This window comes from Hydra vulgaris, chromosome 01 (genome assembly GCF_038396675.1).
Source record: "Hydra vulgaris chromosome 01, alternate assembly HydraT2T_AEP".
NCBI lineage: Eukaryota > Metazoa > Cnidaria > Hydrozoa > Anthoathecata > Hydridae > Hydra > Hydra vulgaris.
In genome coordinates this window covers 4,687,501-4,702,530 of record NC_088920.1, presented here as the reverse complement: position 1 = coordinate 4,702,530, position 15,030 = coordinate 4,687,501, and the positions used below count along the sequence as shown (strand labels likewise).

General features: G+C 27.7%; 2 long non-coding RNA genes across 2 annotated transcripts; both read left to right on the top strand.

The window, feature by feature from the left end:
- The first annotated feature begins 6,910 nt into the window (after positions 1–6,910).
- LOC136074752 (uncharacterized) lies at positions 6,911–9,147 on the top strand. The gene is made up of 4 exons (XR_010635393.1): positions 6,911–7,253; positions 7,527–7,804; positions 8,790–8,834; positions 8,979–9,147. It is a non-coding gene; the product is annotated as an uncharacterized LOC136074752 (long non-coding RNA).
- A 15-nt stretch (positions 9,148–9,162) lies between these two features.
- Positions 9,163–9,898, top strand: LOC136074751 (uncharacterized). Its single transcript, XR_010635392.1, has 3 exons — positions 9,163–9,325; positions 9,512–9,532; positions 9,615–9,898. It is a non-coding gene; the product is annotated as an uncharacterized LOC136074751 (long non-coding RNA).
- Positions 9,899–15,030: the final 5,132 nt, after the last annotated feature.

Below are 15,030 nucleotides of genomic sequence, written 5' to 3'. Positions count from 1 at the left end.
AACATGGTGTTCATGAATATCATAATCAGGTGGTGTAATTATGTTGATAATTTCTTCAATCAATTTCTCATCCAATAGACATGGATTAGTAACATTTTTATAATATTGCATCTGTATACAAGGTTTGCTATCATTTTGTCTACTTATTAAATAAGTAGACAAAATGATATTCTGGGCATGCGTTGGATTACGGATACTTATTTAACGTATTATTAAGTCAAGTTAAATAAATAGATAGTTAAATAAGTAGAAAAATTGAAAAATCAAAGCATTTTTCGTTAACCCAGACAAACAAATTAAAAATAAAAATACGCTAACCGAACTAAAACTTTGTGATGCAAATTGTTATTATTTTACGGGATTTTTGTTGTGATAAATTACTACAAATTGGTATTTTTCGAGTTCATCTGCTAGTGATCCGAAAGTCCTTTGAACTCCTTTTTCATCCTCGGCTTACCACAATAGCAACACGAGTATTTTCCACCTTGACCCTTCATTATAGAAAATAACTTATAGGTATTGCTTACTTAAAATATAAAATAAATGTGAAATAAGATACTTACTGATAATCCAATGATTATGTTGATCAATTTTAGGTCAGAAGCCAAGGTAAACTTCAATTGATTGAGTTAAAGGAGTTGAAAAAGTGTTTTCAGATTGTTATGATGAGTAATTAAGGCGTCAAGATTTTGAACAGTTTTTTTTTTGGGTTATTTTGAACATTTTTTTTTTTTTGGATCATTTTTCTCCAAAGATAGACACTTTTTGTCTTTATCAACACAACAGAAACATATCTATTTCCTATTATCTGAATGAAATCTTGCTTTTTGTAGACTCATTTTGTACAAAAACGTTTTTACTTAGTATTTTCCGTAGTAGATTTTTTAAATCTTGTAAATCAATACTCTAAGAAATTGTTTAATTTAAACAAATTATCAGACGATCGACGTAATTTATTGAGACTAATTATCGTGTTTATGCCATTAATTTGATATTAGATTATTTGTAATTAGTAATATTAAAAATATATTTTGACGCTCAAAAGATATAGCCATATAAAGTTAGGACCCCCTCATTTTTTGAAGATTTTTAATATTTAGAAAAATGGTCAAAAAATGAAAAAAGATGCGGTTTTTAGGGTTTTTCATTACTGTTTAACAGTAACAGTAAAACAGCTGTTTTTTAGTCAAAAATGAAAAACAGTAAACAGCTGTTTTTTCAGAACTGTTTTTACTGTTTTTAACGACTTTTTCATGTTTAAAAAATATTACGTATTGGCGATAAGTTAGTGTTTTTCCTTGTGTTTTTCAAAGAGAAGAAAGTAAAATCTTGGGTGTTTTTAAAAGTAACACATTTAACAGTACGTATTAAATCATTTTAATTTGATTTAAGAATACAATAACAATGCTTATATATTTCAGCAATGTCGTTAGTATGGGATTTTGCTACAAAACGAAAAAATCCAAAAACAAAATCTCTCGAAGGACAATGCTCGCGATGCAACAAAATCATTGTCTGTTCTGGAAATTCTACAACTACATTGAAAGCACATCTTAAGACACATGGAATTGATTTTGAAAGGTCAGCAGCTGGCATATCCAACAAAGAACCAACAGCAGAGAAAAGAACAAAATCAATTTTTGAATTTTTCAATCGAAAATCCCTCAAAGAAATAGTTACAGATATGGCAACTGATGGTATTTCAATTAGAGCAATAAACATAATAGAAACAATTATATTCGCCAATCTATATCACGAGATGGTTACAAACTTCCAGCTAATGAACGTGATGTCATGAAATTAATTATTAAAGATATTAACGAGAAGAAAGCAAAAGTTGTTGAAATAATTAAGGAAAAACTTGCTAATGGAGCAAAATTCAGTATGTGCGTAGACGAATATACAACAATAAGAGGAAGACGATTCTTTGGAATTAATATACACAGCAGTGATGATAAAGTCACTATTAAAACTGGTCTTGTTCGCATTATTGGATCTTGTTCTGCTGAAGACATGGTTGTCGCTATGAAACAACATTTAACTGAATTTGGAATTGATATGAACAAAGATATTGTTGGCTCAACTCAGGATGGGCAGCAGTGAATAAAAAATTCATTATACTTGTGGATATAATTGATCAGTTTTGCCTAAACCATGCTCTACATTTGGGTGTCTGCGATACTTTATATAAGAAAGAGAATGAAATTGAGGAACACTATTTTGATAGCGATGAATCTGATGAAAGTGATTGCTTTGATGATTGCCTTGATTTTCTAAATGATGACGACATTGAACAATCTGAAATTAGTTATCACGATTTGCTTAAAAATTCTCGAAAGCTTGTCAAATTCATAAAAAATTCAACAGTTCGCAACAACATTTTTTTGAGTAAAGTAAAAGCTTTAACAGGACGTGAAATTGAACTACATCTTGATGTAAAAACTCGCTGGAATTCAATTCCAACCATGTTGGACTCGATTATTAAGACTGAAATGGCAATTCGAGAGACTTTATTTGAGTTCAATGCGACACACATTTTGGATTCAATTGATTTTATTGCTTTTCGTAATCTTTATGATGCTATGGAACCGATAAAACGTGCAGTTCAACGTTTGAAATAATTTTGGAGTTTATGTTTAAAAAATTGTCAATGATCAACAGCAAAATCAGTGAAGAATTGTACAATAACTTGAAAATCCGTACTGATGAAAGATTGAACAAGGATGTTATGAATCTTTTAAAGAGTTTAAAAGATCCTTCAAACACTCCAACAAAAGCAACATTGATATTTGCCAGTCGTCTTGCTTCTCGATTGTTTGGATTTGATGAAGAAACTGAAATAGATGAGTCGATACAATCCGAATCTGAAAATGTTAGTCTATCACTAAACGACGAATTAACTTGCTTCTTCGTAAAGAACATACAACAACAACAACTGGATCAGATTTCAAATGGTTAAAATCGGAATTCACTCTTTATAAGAACACTGGACAACGTACAGAAAACCTTCAAAAATTGTTCAATGCACTTTTAAGTATTAAACCAACATCAACTGACGTTGAGCGTGTTTTTTCAGTTTGCACAAATTTTTGCACAAAAATTAGATCGCGTTTGTCCGACGAGTCACTTAAAGCTCTTGTCTTTTTAAAATTTTATTATAAAAAATGAAGAAAAAATTGTAGTTTGTATTCGAATAGCTGAATAAATAGTTAAAGTTTTTCATCCTTTAAAAAAATTCAAAAATTGCGTTTTTTAATAGCTTTATTTATTTAGTCTGCTTCAAGTAAAGCTTCTAAATTTATTTTTGTAAACGACATTGACAAATATAAGGACATTGACGTTTTTTGCTCCTTAACTTGTGTCATTATTTTAACTTCTTATAAAATTTTAAAAAACAGTAAAAACAGCTGTTAACAGCTGTTTTTTTTGAAATTAAAAATCAGTAACAGCTGTTTTTTCAAAACCACTGTTTTTGAAAAACCCTAGCGGTTTTTAATTCGTTTTCAAAGGTTTCTATTTCATGTCACTGCTTCAAAGAGTGGTTAAAAAAAAAATCTGACGTAAAAATAATTTCAACTTAAAACCTCTATAAAAGAACAGTGCGTACCATTGTCGGTATTTTCTAAACTATTTTTTTCATGTTCTAAGAATAAGTTCTCTAAAGGAAAAAGTGTCTATTGTTATTAAAATTAGATGATTTCAGATTAGCCATAAACAGCTGATTACAAATGGGTTGATATGACCCGTTGTTTTAAAAAAGATAGCAAATACTCGAGTTTTAGAGAAGCGACTATTTCCTGAGATGACTCCCAATTTTAATTGGTTTAAAACTTATAATTACGTTTAGTCTGGAACAATTTCGTTTTGTATGCCGGTGTCACGTTAAAAAAGTAGATCGTTAAATAAGTAGACAAAATGATATTCTGGGCATGCGTTATATTACGGATACTTATTTAAAGTATTATTAAGTCAAGTTAAATAGGGTAAATACGCCAATTAACGGCCATTAATCATTTACTGGCCACTTTCAAAAGCTTTTCTCATAAAAATCTATGGCACAAGTTGTCCTATATTATTATTTAAACTCAATGACTTCATTAAAACTTTGTAAATATCTCAATTTCAGGAAAGTTCTAGAAGGTTTGAGTCGCTAAAAGTAAATGTCAAAAACAATATAAAAAATGTAACAATTTTACACTTTGTTTTCTTAAATTCATACTTTATAGTCTTTTTTTTGTGCGTTGCGAGTATTTGTGCCAGTCCATTCAGGAAGGATAAAAAAGATAAATATCTTATGTACACTTTGAAACAAAAGTATGATTTTCCTAAAAGTATTTTATGAATGTATGTTTTTATTTTTTTATTTTTAATAGATAATAAAATTATATGAAACCATGAAACCAGTTATTTCAACAAGGATAATAAAAAAATGCATGCTGTGGAGTGAGAATAACATGAAACTAGCAGTACATGCAGTTGCATCAGGTATGTCTCAACAGAAAGCAAGTGTATCGTATAAAGTTCCGCGGTTGACTCTGCAAACCATAGTCTCTGGAAAGTCAAAAATAGGAGCGAAACCAGGGAAAAAGCCAATGCTAGGTGATCTTGAAGAAAAACTAATTGATTATGCTGGCAATCGTGCCAAAGAACAGTTTTTAAGTCACTGAAAACTGCTTATTTTGAGGAATGCCAAACAATGATGAATGACTACCCAGGTGTAGTAGTTTCGCATTCTAACTTTTGCGGTTTATTTTCAAAAGTGTGGAAATATGCTATGACTGACACAGATATACACTCAGGATTTAGAGCTTGTGGAATTTATCGCTTTAATCCAGATGCTATTCCTAAAGAGGCATACATCCCAAACATTTTATATAGTAAAATTTCAAATGCTGTCCCAGGTCAAAATGTATGCAACTTTTCAATAATAAACAACCTTCCATTATTGCCTGACCTATCAGAAAGCAGCTTTGCAATTAACTCGCTGTCTTCTACCAAACCAGTTGAAGAAAATGAGTTTATTGATTTTTTAATTTAAGACAATGTTGTGCAATATTCAAATATTGTTACAGAACACAGCTATGCAAGAATCAAACCGGTACAAGGCAATGAGTTTATTGATTTTTCTGTTCAAGACAATACTCTGGGTTTGAATATTGATACTGATATACGTCTTGAAGAAGTAGAAGTAATTGAATCAACATTAGATTCAAATGATAAAAAAAAGTTTTTTGCAAAACATTAACAGATCTTCCATTTCCATTTGCTAATTCATCTTGTCTATCAGACAAAGATTCAGCTGTTCTTACATATCCTTTTCCACAAAGTAAACAAACAAAAAAACACTCAAAAACTCTAATTTAAAGTTTTTTGTTCTGACCTCTTGTTCTGAGGATTATAATGCAAACCTTGAAGATAGGGCTTCATAGGTAGCTAGTGAAAATAGAAAAGTTAAAAAACAAAAGATTTTGAAAGAAAAAAAAGATAACTCTGCAAAAAAGAAGCTAGATCATATATCAAACTTGAAGAAATTGACCAAGGTTAATGAAAAATAAATGATATTTTATAAGAAATATTTTTTTAGGTATTTTTGTTCATGTTAATTCATCTTAATGAGTGTATAAATAATTTAATTGAACAAGTTTTCTTGATTTTATGGTGTGCTTTTTATTTTTATTTTAATTTTTTTTTACTTTTATGATAATAAATCAATTACAGTTAATTAATTAATTAAATCAATTACAATTAATAATTAATTACAATGCCCTATTCAATCAAATACAGCCAACGGCCAATAAATGGTTAAGATGGCCAGTATTTGGTAAAATTGTTTACATTTAATATCTGGGTTATATATAATTTTATGTTGTATATAATCAAAATAATTTTTACTTAAAATGTCAGAGCTTCTAATTCTATAAAATTTTATATATGGTATGTAACATATACTTAAGTATTTTTCTTTAACGAGTGTTTCTTGTAAAAATGTGGCCATTAATTGGCGTAAGTACCCTAAGTAGATAGTTAAATAAGTAGAAAAATTGAAAAATCAAGGCATTTTTCGTTAACCCAGACGAACAAATAAAAAATAAAAATACGCTAACCGAACTAAAAGCATATACTTTGTGATGCAAATTGTTATTATTTTACGGCATTTTTGTTGTGATAATTTACTACTTTTAATAACATTTAACTCACGAGGTATATTTTAGCAGTAATTTATATCTTTATAGTATAGTATGACAAGAAACATAATTTTTAAAAAAAGGTTTTTTTTAGGTCATTTACCCGTATTAATAATATCGAATAAAATAGTCATTTTACAAGGAAGTTTATTGTATTCCTAAATAATTTAGCTGTTCATTTTAGCAAAATGTTTCACGTTAAATTATTTATCTTTAACCCTTAAACCCAACAACTGTAAAATTTGTAATTGCTACGAAGATATATAGTAAAAACAGTATTCTGATGTTATCGTAGAAAAAAGAAAAGAAGTGAATTTATTAATTCGTGTCTAGCTTTTTTTTGTGTGTTAATTTACCTACTCAAGGCCAAAAGTCACTACAGTCAAGGAGGCTGCTTTAGTTGTATTTACAGCCCTCTCTCAACTCTATAACTCCGAAACACAAACCCTGACGAACAAGACCGCTACGCGGAGAAACAAGATGAGTGCATTACTACCGGCAAGATGGTGGTGATCGAACTCGGAACTTCTCGATTATGAGGCGAGCGCTCTACCACTACACCACTAATCAATAATTTGTTATTCCATTAGAGACATATTGCTAAACATCTTCAATAGAGTAATTATAGGCTAGCATTTTAATTATGTAATTTTAAAAAATTTAAAAGTATGATTACTTTTGTTTTTTTAGTTTATACCTCTAACGGAAACGGTTAATGCTATATCCAGTCGGTTAGTGCTATATCCTGTCGTTCAAAAGTACAATTCCGATTTCACTAAAATCGCAGACCTCAAAAAATGTTTACGCATGCGCCATTTTCGTGTAATTTAAAACGATATTAAACATAAAAATCGTGCGCCAACTTAAAGCTTAAGGTAAAGCTTAGCTTTGTCTTTAAACTTGGCTAAACAGATTGATAAAGATATAAAGTTATAATTAAACATATATAGTTATATAATATTAAATATAGTTATATACTTATAATATAAAAGACAAATAAGGCTTTTGTTGTTTGTTGTTGTTAAAAAATGTCATCATCATCAGATTCTGTAACAATTTCCTCATCTGGTAAGAAATAGTAAATCATTTTTTGTTTTGTTTATCAATCATTTATTTAAAGTATAATGTTAATGCAAAGTTAGGATTAATAAAAACTTGTTTGACATAAACGTTTGTATGAAAATAAATAAAAGCATAAAAGTTATGACAACTCACAGAATTTTTATATGGTATTTTAAACATGTATATTATATATATATATATATATATATATATATAATATATACATGTATATACAAATTTTGATTCATTTTTAAAAGATGATTAACTTTGATCTTCTAGATCAAGATCTGGAAGGTCATCCAGGAGATCAAGTATATCTTTTAATATATTTTATAAATATATATATATAGAGAGAGAAAAAATTTAATTAAAATACATATCATATTATTTAATTATATTATTATGCTATTTTTTTTTAGTAGAAGGAAGCAGATCTTCTTAATCAAAAAGTAAAAAATCAAAAAAATTTTTCAAAAACTTTAATTTTGTATATTTAAAAGAGATATATTAGTTATTACTTTTTAGACAGAGAAAAAATGTTTGAAAGTATAGTATAGGTGAGATTTTTTGTTTGTTTTGATATCATTTTTATTTTAGCCAATAATCAATGCCTGAATAAATACAGGTATTATTACCCATTGTATTTTTGTAGCAATATAATTTAAGCAATATAGCTTGTGTAGTTGAGATAGGATGAGCCAACAAGAGTGTGGTTGTTTTAAATTTAGCTATTGGATGGTCAGTTTATAATATTGTACTGGTTGCAAAAAAGTGCAAGAGAGCGAAGGGCTCATTGTATATGAAGACTATATTGGAAATACTTGTGCAGTCTGATTGAATATAAAATTCTAAAGGAGAAAGTATACATTGCAGTCAGTAATGTATATTTTATAATGAAAAGTTAACATCAAATTCTTTTTTCAACTCCAAGTGCAGTACATCTTAGCCATTGAGAAAAACGCTTAACTTGGAAAAAAGGTGGTTAAATAAGATTTATAATTATAATTCTAATTTTTAGCCTTGCGCATGTTTATATTAGCTTATATGCATAACTGGTTGTATGATGTCAATTAATACAGTACAATATCTCTAATTCGAATTTTATGGGCAAAAATTAACGTTCAAATTAGATTTTCGAATTATAGAAAGTTTTTTTCACATAAGGGCATTTCACGGTGACTTAGCATTTATTCGAATTATGGAGGTTTTCGAATTAAGGAGATTAAAATTATAAAGATTGTACTGTATAACTAATTATGTCAACAACAAAAAGGCTAATTATAATGTAAACAATAGCAATCTTTTGTATTACAAATTAAAAACTTTTACACTTTGGTTTTGTTTTAGTTTTAGTTTATTTTTACATTTGTAAATTCTTATTTACAAATGTAAAACTAAACTACAACTAAATCTGTTATTAACAACTTATAAAAATTAATTAATTGAGCAATACAAAAACAAGTGTAACATGTATAAAAGATAGATCTAATACTATCTACATAGAGACTTGTTATTTAAATTGCAATTTTGTCTTTTCTTTAGTTGCACAATAGAGATATGTATGTTTTAGTTGCACAACAGAGATATGTATGTTTATTTATTTTTTATAATTTATATTTTTAATCAAAATTTTTTGAGATGTTAAAAAGACAATGTAAATTTTATTTAAAAACAGTCAAGATATATTTGTTTCTGTTTTCTTTTTGTAACTATTATGTTTAATTTTTTTAGTGGAACAGTAAAGAGAAATGTGTAAGGATTTATTTTTTGTTATATTTGAATTATTTTAGATATATACTTTAATTTATTATAGATTACATTATTACATTATAGATTACATGATTATTGATATTTAATATATATTTTTTTATAACTTATTTGGTAAAACGTGTCAATTGGAAGATAAGGCAGGTAACAAAAATTAAACTTATTTAAATTATGCATTTAATGTTAGTTATTTAGTGTTATTAGAAAAAATTTTTCAATAAATTTCAATAAATGTTTTTAAAATTTATTGTTTGCTTATAACTAATTGCATTATTTAGCTGCACCAACAAATGCACCAGTGGCGGCTTCAGGTAAGAATGCTTTATTGTTAAAAAAAATTTACTTGAATAAAGTTTGTGGTAATTTCAATATAAAAGTATTTAAATGTAATTGGTTAAGTTTTTGTATAAATATAGATTTTAAAGATTTTTCTTTTTTCATATTCTCCAAAAACTTCGATGTTTTCTTTCAAATAAATTCCACATTTAATTTTTTAGCTTCAACTTCCGCAGCAACCGGTAAAAGTGTCGTAGTTTTTAATATGACTATTCCTTTATAAATTTTAACATATCTTATAATTACTTTTTTTTTTTTTGTTAGATACCTCGTACGAAGCTTATAAAAACTATAGAAGACGACATCGTGGGCCCACTTCCACCAATTCTTATAGGAAGTGGGCGGATAAAAGGGGAGCTGATGATCTCTTCTTCGTTTGGCTGGGTTATGAAAGTGGTAGGGGTAGGTTTAGGTGGGGGGAAAATAAACATTTTAATAATTTCTACAAATAGTTTTTGTATTGTATATATATATGTATTTGTAATTTCTATTGTGAGTGTTTTTTTTTTTGTTTTTTTTTCAACAGAAATATATATATATATAACGTATTTGACTTTCTTTGCGTTTATTTGAATTTCCCTTACGTTTCCAATTGTATATTTCAATTGTTATAATTTATACATTCACTAAAATGCAGAAATGTAGGTCTGGAGAATCATATTTAATTGTCTTGGTTTTGAAGTCTTGGTCTTCAAAACCAAGACAATTAAAAAAAAAATATTCTTAAAAATGATATACTATTTTATATTTATATTATATACCAAGTTATATATCATTTTATACCTTAAATATCCAACTATTATAAAATGTACATATATTTTAGTAAAACTGTCGTGCCCTTTGCATTTTAAGCTGTTAACAAAAAATGATTTTTTTTTCAAACTTTTTTTTTTCAATTTAATAATATTTTTCGTGTTAATAAATATAAAATTATTATAAATTTTTTGAATCATATTTTTTTATTGGATAATTAAGGTGGTAGGCTAAAAAAAAAATTTTACATCTGACATTCAATATGAATTTCTTATTATCAAGATGAATAAGATTTGAAAAAAAAAAAGTTTTTTCTCTCTACTTTTTGGGCAAATTTAAGTGGTTTTGGGCCTAAAAATTGCAAAGTTCTTGGAAAAGATATCTCAAAAATATATCAAGATATGTAAAGTCAAAAATATATCAAGTCTCAAAATTTTACAGTTTTGTACATTTTAAGTAGATGAATGTCCTGAGATAGAAAAAAAACTTGAATATTTTTTAATTTTGAAGTATCGTAAGGTTTTTTTAACAAGTCTAAATTTAGGCTAAATTCCTGACCCTAAAACAGCCCATAAAAATTTAATTTTAATTTTTATTCATAATTTCTTTATCTCAGGACATGAAGCTCATTAAAATGAACATCTGTACAAAATTTCAAGTTGATTGGACAATTATTACTCATGCAAAAATCGAATTTTATATAATAATTATAAAAAGTGAGGTTGCAATACCGAACTGTGATAACAGATTTATACGTAAAACTTGCATCATATGGCGCCAATATTTGTTGTTAGCTAAAAATAAGAAATAAATTTGTTATGGTATTGCAGTACAATATACGTTGCAACATAGTAATACAGTTTATTACTAACAGTGCAAGTCGATCATGATGTCCATATAGTATAGTCTCAGGTGCTTAATACTCGGGAGGGGACGTTTATTTCTTTTTTTAAATACTTCACTATCACTGACCTTATTTAAGCGACGGTATTACTTAATGTTCACTTGGTAAAAACAAATAAACTGCATGTCTAAATTTAAAACCAAATCCCAATTTTAAGCAAAAATTAACTTACCATGTAGCTTGCATATTAAATCCAATTGAAATTATTACAACCACAGTTATGCAATTTAAATGTAACTCAATCCAAACCCCATTTATTGGAACTAAAAAGAAGTACAACCCCTGTTGGATTTTGTAAAAAATTTTCCACCCCTTTAATTATAAGCATTATTTCCTCACCCTCTTTCATTTCTACTTCGATATGTATTAAGCACTTGAGAGTACCACTTCAAATATAGAGAAAATATATTTAAAAAAAAACTTACAATTGCTATTAAAAAGTTAGCTATGTGCATTCCAGTAACAACAATTGGATTGCTGGTATCATCAGCAAGCTGTATGCATTTCCGATAACAACAACTGGATTGCTGGTATCATGACCAAGCTATATGCATTTCCAATAACAACATTTGGATTGCTGGTATCATCACCAAGCTATATGCATATCCAATAACAACAATCGGATTACTGGTATCATTACCAAGCTATATGCATATCCAACAACTGGTGTTATTTCCCAGCTTTATGTATTACTATAACAGCAACAGGAATGCAAGAATGGAGCTATTTCATTTAATTTCAGTGATAAAGAAGAAACATTGAATACTAAAACCCTAAACTGCAATTAATAAGGGGTTCAAATTTCAATTTTTTTTATAAATAAACAATTTACTGTGTGCTTGTCAATTTAAAACTGAGATTTTGAAAATATAAAATGCAACATCGAAAATTTATATAAAAAAGCATATCTCAATATCTATTATAATACTTTCAATAATAATAACCTTCGTAACAATAACCAACTATAATTTTTACAGTTTAATATATTGGGTTACCTTAACAACTTATGACATTTATTAACAGAGCAAACCTTAGTTTCATGCTGCGTGCATCTGGGAATTGTAACAGTTCCATATTACATCTTCCTTTTCATAAGCACACAGTGGAATTTTTTGACACTCACAATGAAACCATTTTTTACAAAGACAGCATTGAGCCTTTTGCCTGCAAAAACAAATTCATTAGACGTTATAACTAGAAAAATAGATTTTAATTATATCAAAAAATGCAAAAAATTTATAGGGAAACAATCACTAAAAACATTGCCATGCTAAGTTAATATGCTCACTCAACCAATATTAAAGTTAAATATAAATTGCAATCATATGTGGTAACACACACCCAATGTAGATTACCATCATAAAGAATTTTTGGTAGGTATGGCGTATGTTTAAATTCAACATAACTAGAAAGTTTCTTCAGGCCTAAGTATTTGATCTAAAGATATACATAGCGTGAAAGATAATCAAGTTGAAAAAAAGTTTTTTTTTTATAAATGCAAAATTAATAAAAAGTTTGTGAAAAGAGGTTAACCTAGCTGCTTTGCCGGTTAAATAATCTAGAAATAAAGAACAAACAGTTATTAAATGGCGTTATATTATAACCTCACACGAATTGAAGTTAATATACGTGTATTGGTTCGAGTGGTTGTAAACAAGAATGAAGGCAAACGACAGCATGACTTTTGTGGAATTCGACTAAGAAGTTGTAAAACATTTTTTGTCAATGGTTTGTTAAAGTTTATTTTAATTAAATAGCTAATTAGCGTAAGTGTGAGGTGGGGCGTGGGTAGTTATATTAATGCACATGGCGATAGGTTAACCTAAAGAGAAAATAATTTTAGCATCTCCTCTAAAAATACAATCAATGTTTTTAAAAGAAGATTGAACTGACTACAAATTTAGAAACTTTACATGCAAAGTAATGTTACACAAAAACATAAGTATATGTGGTTTAATACTTAACTTACAAGTAACTGCGTTTCTATAGGCGGTTCTAAACAATGATAAAACATAGTTTTGATAAAACAACAAAAGGCAGAAAAAGTGTTGAAAAAAAGTTGAAAAATGGAAAAGAGCATTATAGGATCAATTTTATTGTGTAGGTTTAAGCCACGCGTATCTTTCGCCAAGCCACCTTAATATTCGTTTTTATTTAACTAATGGCTATACAAACAATAGACTTTGTAAGGTTTTAATAATATAATTCTTTACGGTTTCCAATGAAAAAAAGCATTTTTCGATTTTTAAATTTAAAAATTTTTTTGAAGAATTTTTGGCTTTTAGAGCTTTTGGTTTTCTGGAGTCTAAAAAATAAAAAAATTCAAACTATTTTATCATTGTCTTAATTTATTTCAATTTTTTCTTTATAAATGAAGCGTCAATAAAGAGTATTCTATAAATAGGTATAGTCTAATCATTAGTAAAGATCAAAATAGCTTAATTTATAACCAAAATAATAACCAAAAAATCCATCTTGGAAAAATAATAACCGCTTTGCTTGAAAAATTTTTTAAAATTGCTATTACAATTGCTTGTTTATTACTATTGCTTTATTCGTAAATTGCTCAAAGAACATCTCTATCCTAAAGTTGTTGTTGTTGTTAGAGTTAATGGGTTAGTTTTCAAAACTAATAAATTACTATATTTGAAAACCTTACTGAAGATATTTTGTTTGTTTAACAATTACATATGGCAATCAAGAAAAAAAAAATAAGAAAAAAATAAAACATTAACTCTGTGGCAATCAACACACTTCTACATCATCGGAAAATATAGTATTGTAGAAGCTCATGATATAGACCTTTCATGGATAAAAAACATGAACAAAAAATATAGACCATTCAAGGATAAAAAACATGAACAAAAAATATAAAGCACCTCAAATTGCTCAGAGGATTAAATTAGGAGCTCGTAGAAAAAATTTCATAGACAAAGAAAAAGAAACTGAAGATTCAGAGTCATTTTCTGCAGGAAGTTATAAAATGTTAAACTTCTATCGCATTTTTGCCCATTTTTTGTTTTTTCGCATGTAGCAATCTTAGAACAACGGTATCTCAAGATCCGCATATAGTTAAACTTTGAAATTTTTAGGAGTTGTTTATTATACTTTAAAGGAGTGCCTGAAGCAGGATCTTCAACAGAATTTTTTTTTTAATTGTAAAACTTGTATTTCCCTATCAATTTGCAGTCAAATTTTTGGATTATTTACTAATATAGCAGCCATTATGGAAGGACAAAAAATTATAAGACTATCCTGCTTCAGGCACTTTATCAATGTGCTTTCTCCAATATGTAAATATTTCAGTTTGATAGCATGAGTACTTTTTAAGCAACAGTTGTTTTACATACTCACATTTTTTGTATTTTTATGCTGACTCAGCAGTTAAATATAGCTTTTTTTATTTAAAAAAAAATTTTTTTTCTTACAGTTACATTTACTGTTCATATTTTTATTTAAAAAAATAAAAATAAAGAATATTAATGATTTTAGTTATTTTATCATGGATCCACCTTAACACGTAACTTGCAAGTAACTTCGTTTCTAAAGGCGGTTCTAAACAATAATAATACATAGTTATATTAATGCACATGGCGATATGTTAACCTAAAGAGAAAATAATTTTAGCATCTCCTCTAAAAATACAATCAATGTTTTTAAAAGAAGATTGAACTGACTACAAATTTAGAAACTTTACATGCAAAGTAATGTTACACAAAAACATAAGTATATGTGGTTTAACACTTAACTTGCAAGTAACTGCGTTTCTAAAGGCGGTTCTAAACAATGATAATACATAGTTTTGATAGAACAACAAAAGGCAGAAAAAGTGTTGAAGAAAGTCGAAAAATGGAAAAGAGCTTCATAGGATCAATTTTCTTGTGTAGGTTTATGCCACGCGTACCTTTCGCCAAGCCACCTCAATATTCTTTTTTTTTTAACTAATGGCTAAACAAACAAATTATAAAAAATAAAAAAGTTCAAACTATTTTATCATTGTCTTAATTTATTACATTTTTTTTT